Source organism: Charadrius vociferus, unplaced genomic scaffold (genome assembly GCF_000708025.1).
Source record: "Charadrius vociferus isolate BGI_N301 unplaced genomic scaffold, ASM70802v2 scaffold320, whole genome shotgun sequence".
NCBI lineage: Eukaryota > Metazoa > Chordata > Aves > Charadriiformes > Charadriidae > Charadrius > Charadrius vociferus.
The window spans coordinates 1,316,878-1,325,377 of record NW_009646501.1 but is presented as its reverse complement, the minus strand read 5'-3'; positions in this window follow the sequence as shown (position 1 = coordinate 1,325,377).

Below are 8,500 nucleotides of genomic sequence, written 5' to 3'. Positions count from 1 at the left end.
CAGCTCAGATTAGTCACCTGCAACCTACCTGCTCCCATTAATTGCTATTCATCTCTCCATCAGGTATCTCCAAAATGCACTTGATGGGGGTCTGCCTCCCTCTCACCCCTCTGCCCCCTCGTGCTACTTTAGCTACTCACTATTTGACTTCGTGCTCACAGTCAACACGACAGCATCCCCGTTTCCAAAATTCCTCTCTACCTCAACTTGCTGGAAGCTGCACAGCCTTACATTTTCTTGAAAATGAATTTATTATAAAAATAAGCAAACAATGACCCTGTAAGAAAGGCTGTGTTGTTTTTTTTTTTAAAAAAAAAAAAGCGAAAATGAAAGTTGTTCCTGGCTGCACTGCTGAAATCAGTGTGACCCTGCTCAGATACACTCCCTGGCTATAAAATGAATATAACATTTGCCACTATCACAGGGAGGTCTGATGACATGCTCGTTAGTGTTCCTAGAGCAATTAGAGCTTTGGGTGAGAGACTACAATAGGAAAACAAAGAGACATCACAAGTGGACATATTTCTGCTGTGCCATAGAACAGTTGGAGCAGAGCAACACCCACAGGGAATTCAGGCTCCAGCAGTGCCAGGGAGAGAACGGCAATGAATGAATGCTGCTTAAAAAAAAAAAAAACAAATCAAAAAACAACCAAAACAGAAAGCAAGTTAGGGCTCTGCTGTTAAAGGGAACAAAAATTCCCTCACCTTTACAATAACAATATGTGCCTCAATATTAGCCCTGGGGTTGCCAATGAAACTAAGGGCTGCCATTATCTTATTTTCCAAAATATTTACATGTTTTGGAAAATATTTTAGATACTAAATGTTTATATAACTATATATTTTCCAATGTCTTTAGGCCAAAAGGAAATGGCCTCAAGCTGTGCCAGGGGAGCTTTAGGATGGCTATTAGGAAAAAATTCACCGAAAGGGTTATCAAGCATTGGCACAGGCTGCCCAGGGACGTGTTGGAGTCGCCATCCCTGGAGGTATTCAAAAGACGTGCAGACGTGGTGCTGAGGGACATGGGTTAGTGGTGAATTTGGCAGTGTTGGGTTAACGGTTGGACTCGATGGTCTTAAAGATCCCTTCCAACCTAGACAATTCTCCGAAAAAGTTCAGATAATTAACACACTCTCTCTTCCCCCCTACTCTGCAAGAAACACTGGGGTTTCAGGCAGAAACATTCTGTCCAAGGCACTGCGAGGCAGGCGGCAGCCTTGGTCGGTGGGATTCACGTCCCCCCCAGCCCTTTCGCCGTGTTGGGGATGGTTTTCACCGGGACCCTTTGCCGGGTGCCGAGTCTGCCGGGGAAAGCACGCGGCGTGCCAGCGGCTCTGCCCAATTCTCCTCCCAGTAGATGCAGAGTGCTCTTCCCAGAGCATCTCCGCTGCCATGTGAGTACCAAGAGCACACGCCTGATTTGATTTTAAAAAAACAAAGCGTGTTCCCTTTAATTGAAACTTTGTGCATGAAAAGTTTATTAAGTTAGACAGGGATGCCGCAGAGAAGCAGTGGTAGAAATTGCCCTCAGGCTGATCCTTCCTAGCCTGCCATTAGGTGCTGTTACGCTTAATTGTTGGTGAAGGCAACTTAGTGCTTGATCACATTACTTTCAGGTTAAACCTTTCCTTTGACACCGGTTCTTTGTTAGAGGCAGATCCTTCAAATATACTTGCACAGACACAAGTATCTGAAAACCAACAGGAGCTTTACAAGCAAAGGAAGTTACCGATGTTGTTGAGAGGTCTGTAACTCCTAGGGGACTGCAAGATTAAAGTCAGGAGAACTAAGTCATTAATATAACAAGTATATTTCGCATTTTTTTTTCCACACCTTTCACCTATGGTCTTTAGAAAGATCCATTTTCTATGCCTAAAAGGGTCAGGACTAATAACTGACCAGAAGCATCAAATTTAACAATGAATGCCTTAAAAATTGTAAATTGTTCAGGGACTTCATAGTGGATGCTGAAAAAGCCATAATTACACAAACAATAATTTAAAAGAATGATATGCTGACCAAAAAAATATTCCGGTGTAGAAGATAAAAAAGCCACATTTAAAAAATTTAAAAGCCTGATAAGAGGAGGCTAATGGAATAAACAGTATCAACAGATAATAACTAAGCAACGTATTTAAAAACAGCAAAACGCCTATATTTAGCAAAGACTGTATGCTTGCATAAAGACAATAGAACTATACATGAAAACGCTGAAAATGCAGGACTGGTTCACAGATACTTTTTGTTAATATTTGAAACAAAAGACACCAATGTATATATGCATCCCTTATACGCTATAGCCAGATTAGAGAGTTTAATAGAGAGTTGTGGATCTACTTAGTTTGGTCAGACTACTTATCATCAAGCAACTAAGTTGCCTGCATTATCGTAGGCTGCCTGCCAAAGGTAAAAAAAAAAAATAAATTAAATCAACAAGATAACAGAGACCAAAGAGTTTTAAAGGAACTAGTGGATTGTTAACTTTTTAATACATCATGGCAAACAACCTCGCAAATGCGGATTTGCCAACACAATTTCAATTTGAAGACAGTTCGGGATGACTCCAGAGAACTGCGGACCAGCTAGCTTAGTCTTAATAATTGGCAAAATAATAAAGTATTTATTCATGAACTATCAACAAAGAATTGCAGACTGGAACTACAATTGTGATGTTTCATGGAAAATCAGTTTAAACAAGCCATACTTATCTTTTTTTGGCAGGATTACGAGTCTGATTGATAGAGGCAGCTGCGATAATAAAGCGGACTTGGACTTCTCCAAGATTTCTGACTCAACTGTACCTAAATTCTTACTTAAAGCCCCATATTCTAGTCCCAAACGGATTAAGTAAGTGGCTCACTGACTGACCTCAAGCTGTAGCTGTTAATGGAGAGGTACCAGGGAGTACAGCAGTTGCCCTAAGACTGGTTTGCAGTCCAGCCCTGTTCATTATTTTGGAAAAGATCAAGTTGGTAATGAAAGTTCCTGTGAATAAAGCTAACAGATGACAAAGACGGGAGCAGTGGAAAGTTCTGTTTCTTTGAAGGCTGGTATCGGTAGTGACGAGAGAGTTACCATTAGAACAAAGTATAAATTATTGAGAGCATAGAATCATAAAAACACTTCTAAAGAAAATTATTCCCCATACAGGCTCACCTCCCATGCGGGCGTTCAGCCTGCATCCAGGTATCCCTCCCATTAAATCTTCCATCCCTCAGTTCTGGGTTGGGATTCTCGCTCCAGCCAGGGCAGAACTGGTAGCACTTTCCAGGGCTGCCGAGCACTTTCCAGCAAGGCTCCCAGTGAACAAGGGCAAAAGGAGTTCACGCCGGAGAGAAGAACGCCAGCAGACTACGCTAAACTGTGAATTACCCTGCTTTTGAGAATTGATGCATTCACGGTGTGCTTATTTAATGTATGCTCATACAATCCCACGTCCCCTCCCACAGCTTCTGAATAGTATTGGTAATTAGCAAGATGGAAGTGACGCAAAATAAGACTTATTGACAGTCCCTGAAGTTTTAATATTTGGTTCAAACCCACATCTCACAAGCCGAATGAAGCGTCAGCGAGGTTGAAAGCAGCATGTTCAGTAATAGGCATACAGCTGGATGGAAACAGGTGACTTTCGAGCACAATATGGGTAATTAGATTCTGCTTCAAGTCCACATTTTAGCTTTTTGCCCAACACTTTTCCTCCGCAGCCAAAGCGGGCTGAGTGGCCCAAGTCCCCGCCGGAGGCAGGCTGCAGTCTGGTTGGTATGTCTGCCAGGTCCTTCATTTAAACATTTTCTGATCTAATGCAGCCAGGAATTACATACAGCTGCTCTTCTGGTGAGTCTCAGACTCGTAACTGAATGTCTAATGGAGTACCATATTTAAGATACACCGGGCGAGGTGTCGCCGTGCGCAGGCACCAGCCCCTGGCAGCAAGGCAGGCAGCGAGCAGGGTGTCGACACGGCTTTTACGCTGCTCCTCCGCCTAGAAAATGGCCCAAGATACTATTGTAAACTGTAACCTGGATGTACGAGACCACCTTTTTATTCCAAAACACTGTGCACAAGAGCAGGAGTCTAGTTTCCTTGGCCTACTAAAAAAAAAAGTTTAGACATTATGCCACCACGGCTTTTTGTGATCATTTAAGATTATAAGGTCGTATTTTCAAATTTCTCTGCTCAATATTTCCCTCGAGAAAGGAAGAATTGCCTCCCTCTTACACAAATTTAATCACTACTGTTGCTACAACACTTGAAAGACACAGTTTCCCAGCGCCAGGGCTGTTCTATACATACTTTAAACTGACTAAACTGTCCCACATTTGAAGGGGAATAGAAATGCTATTGCTCTGCTAACTTCTCATGCTGTACCAGTCACAATTCACAGCAGTGCTGCAAACAGCAGGTTTTGGGTTTTTATTCCCAGAGCAGAGCGCAGCAATGGTACACCCGCTGGCAGGGACTGCGGTCATGAGTTACCAGTGTGCCCACTCCCACCGTAGGGCTCACACTGGGAGCTGCCCTTACCCCATTTACCCCAGGCGGGCTACCTCTCCCTGCCCCCTTTCTATCACAGGGCCTGGGGACCGGCCATCCAGCCTGCTCCCTTCTCCTCGAAGTCACATCCTTCAGGAGCATCAGCCTCACCTCTGATCGTAGGCAGCCAAAATTGGAAGCAGCCTTGAGGGGGGAAGAAACGGCGGGATGTTTGGGAGCTGGCACCAGCAGATGTGCTGTGTTTGATGCCCACAGCTGGGGGGGCACGCTCTGCAAAGGGAAGGGCTACCGGGATCGGGCTCAACCGCTCCCAGAGGCTGAGGGGACTCTTCAATAGAGGTTTGAGGGCGATCTCGTCCATCAATAAAAGCCCACTCTTAAGATCTCAGGCTTGCATGGCCTGATTTACCTTGGCCAGAGTAGCGATAAACAAACAGGTAAACTCATCCGTTTCCTGCAGATGGAAAGCATTTATACTTTATATTCAGCAATTATTAGAAATAAATAAAATCTGCTGAGGAGGGCCCTCTCTGACAGCGTACTGCCTTTCCTCCAAATACCCGTGTGTTGACAGCTTTTATAGCTTATCCTAAAGTCCACGTAGATAAGGCTAACATCAGCTGTAACACAGTGCCCGATCCTTTTTGAGCAAGCTATTTAGTTTGCTAACATACTGCAAGGAGTTCCACCAGCAATTTTACCACACAGTTCCTTGGAGGATGGGATTTTATTTTTTTTTAGTGCAAAGGCAAAACTGCAAACGAGTCAGTCTGCAGTTCCACAACTCTCCTGCAAAGCCTTATGTGGCACCATCTTAGCCAAACATCACCTATTTTCTGAAATATGCCCACCTTTGACTGATGCAGCTTTGGTTTTCCTCATGCCTACGCTCTTCTGAAGGAGAGGGCAGGTAGCTGAGATGACTTCAAGGAGAAGGAACTGCTGAAACCGTCACTAAGGTCCCCATAAATATTCCCCGTGGACCTCATTACACATTTGAGCAAACATTACCTTCACTCACACAGCTAAATTTCCTGTTTGCTTGGCTGATCAATTCCTCATCAAATTTTAATGTGGGGTTCAGACCGTCTGTGGTGTTTTAATTAGCCCTAAGACTGCACAGCGTTGGAGGCAAAGCTAAGAACCATCCAAGTCCCCTCTGCCTAGATGTAAAGGTTGAAGGGGGCTGGGGAAGAGGAGGAAATGAAGAGAACTACTAATTAGCTCCTGTTACTAGGTTAAGTCTGCTCTCTAGTGGTCACATCACACAGCAAATGAAGCAAATGACAAGCCTGCGGAAAACGGTATCTTAAACCATAGCTGAATTCCTCTCCATCAAATATGAGGAAAAAAAATATGCAATATGTATCATGCTTACCCCTGCTGCTGCAACTTCCAGCATTCCTTTTCCCGTGAAGAGTCATGTTTCCTTCCCCCCACTCCAGAATTTTATATGCTTTTATCAGTGCTCTCATTTTTGCCACGAGAGGATAGCGCAATGAACTGTGGCTATTTAAAAAAATCAAACACACTTTCCTCCAGTCAGTATGAACAGTTTTGAGTGATGGAGAACATAACAGCCCATACACCCTGCTGTCCCTAACCATGGACCACAAATGGTCACCTTCCCTCCAAGGTGATGTCCAGGAGCATTCTGACCTGCAGTCGGTTGCTGGCAAGCCTGAGAACTTCTATGTGTTTTGCTCTCGTTACACGTAATGCTTTTCATTTAACCGAGTTTAACCTTCATCCTTCTCTTCGGCAATGATTGGTCACATTAATTTTGAATTGCAGTACAAGCAGGATAAAGCCACCTAGTGTTCCAGCAATATTTCTCCCACCCTCTTAATGCTAAGAAGATATACCAAAGCAACACAGAACACTAAGCCTTAGATCAGCCAGGGGTCTTTCAATGAAGTAGGGCTGCTGTGTTTCACAGCTTCCCGAAAGGAACGTGTACCCATTCCCCAAAAAAGCAGATGTACATTGCACCAGGGGTGTGCAAGAGCAACCAGAGCAGTTTTCCCCACAGAACAATTAACAGTTCTATCGACAGATGTTGCTGTATGGCAATAACCTGCTTCGTCCCAAACCCAGGGACTGAGGAACTTCCAGTCTCAAGTTTGGGTAGCTTGATACTAACAGAATTACCTAGCCAAAGTTCTCCAAACCGCACCCGATTTTCATCCAGGCTGAAAAAGCGTAAGTTATATTAAAATCTGTACAGATCTCTTGGGAGGGGAGAGGAAAAAAAAAAAAAAAAAAAGGTTGGCAAGAACTGAAAATTAAACAAATTCTTTCTTTCCTTTTGCAGCTTGGGAGTGGTTATTTTCAGTGTTAGTCTGCGCACTGCAAAAGCAATGTAAGTATTTAAAACAGCTGCTCATTTCACACAAAACAGTAAACTATACACAACCCTGATTTGCTTAAAAACAGAAGTTCGTTGAGATTATAGGAATAAAATCAGCATCTGTAAGTGCACCTGTTTACTACAGAGAGGGACTGTAGCATATACATAGCTGCTGATGCTGTAAGGAATAGCCACTCAGTATCTTTTACAGGACAGATCTGAAAGTTACCTACCAAGAGTATGTTTTCAGGCTCAAAGTTTGGATTTTAGTTGCATGTGTGCTTTAATAAATGGCAAGATGTTTGGCTTTATTCTGACAGAGATAACATTTGCGCTACTACATGGAAAAGAGCAGTACAAATAGTTAACCTGAGCCTAACCTCCCTGCCCGAAACCTAGATGCACTTAATTTAGCAAGTACAAATTAATTAGTATTATTAAAATACCACTTAGCATCAAATACAGCCAAACTGCTAGTATTTAAAAAACACATTAGCTGGTCATCATAATCACCATGTCTCAGAAGGCCCGGACCAGCTAACGCTCTTGTTGCCTACACCACGAACTACGTGTTAAGAGTCTGCAAAAAACCACCTCTTTTTGCATGTAGTGCTGGAGTCTAAACACAGGCAGATTTAGATCCCATTCTTTAGTACAAAACCTCATCGGTTTGGAAAAAAAAAAAAAGCAGAACCAAAGGACAAATACCACTTTATATGTGGTTAGAAAAAGATTGAGGAAGAAACGCTTAACCAGAATTCATTTACAAGACAATTAGGTATTTCTATAAGCAAATGTAATGGGAAGGGTGCTCTGCCCCAGCTCTAATTCTTTGCAGTGTTTCAAGACCTTCATTGGTTACAGATTCTGTCAAGCAGTAGCAGCACCTTTGTCTTATTTCTCTTCCAGCTTTCATGGGGAACGTTCATCTGTATTTATTTGGATTTTGTTCCTCACAAATAAAAAGTGGCTATCCCCAGGCTTTAGCCACTTTGTTTAAAAACAAAAAACCAAAACAACCCACATGCAGTAACTTAATAAAATATATTAACTCCAATACTCATGAGTAACCAAGTCAGGTGGAGTCCACCGAGTCCACCAATAAAGAATAAACTTTTATTCTCACATCAGCAAGAGCACTTCCTCTCAAAGCACTCCATAAGCCAGACCACATCTCAGAAGCTTCCAAAACCTGCACTTCGCAGGCAGAGGCACTGCTCCCTCACAGGGCAGCATTTGGCCCTTGACTTAATGCTTTGTTCACACCCCAGACGCCCCCACAGCTGCCGCACATCAACACTCTGTAACGGTTTAAGACAAACGTGTTCAAATACAGAATCCCATCGACACTGGAAAGGCAGAATGGTTTGGGAGGTTTTCAGTTGGTGGATAAGCGGCAATACGCCATCTCTTGCAAATAATCCTATGGGATGTTTAATGGCTTTAGTCCTGTGCCTTTTACCAGCTATGGGATCAGAAGCAGCATGCCACCCGCGTCAGAATTCTTTACAGGGATAAATGCAATCCAGAGAGCGTTAGCTGCCACTGTGCTCTATCGCTGCAAGTACGCAACGCCAGAAGTAACTCCTTCCTCCAGCTCAGAGCTCAGGCGCCAACAGACCAGCCGAGGTTCAGCCCCACAAACCCTGCA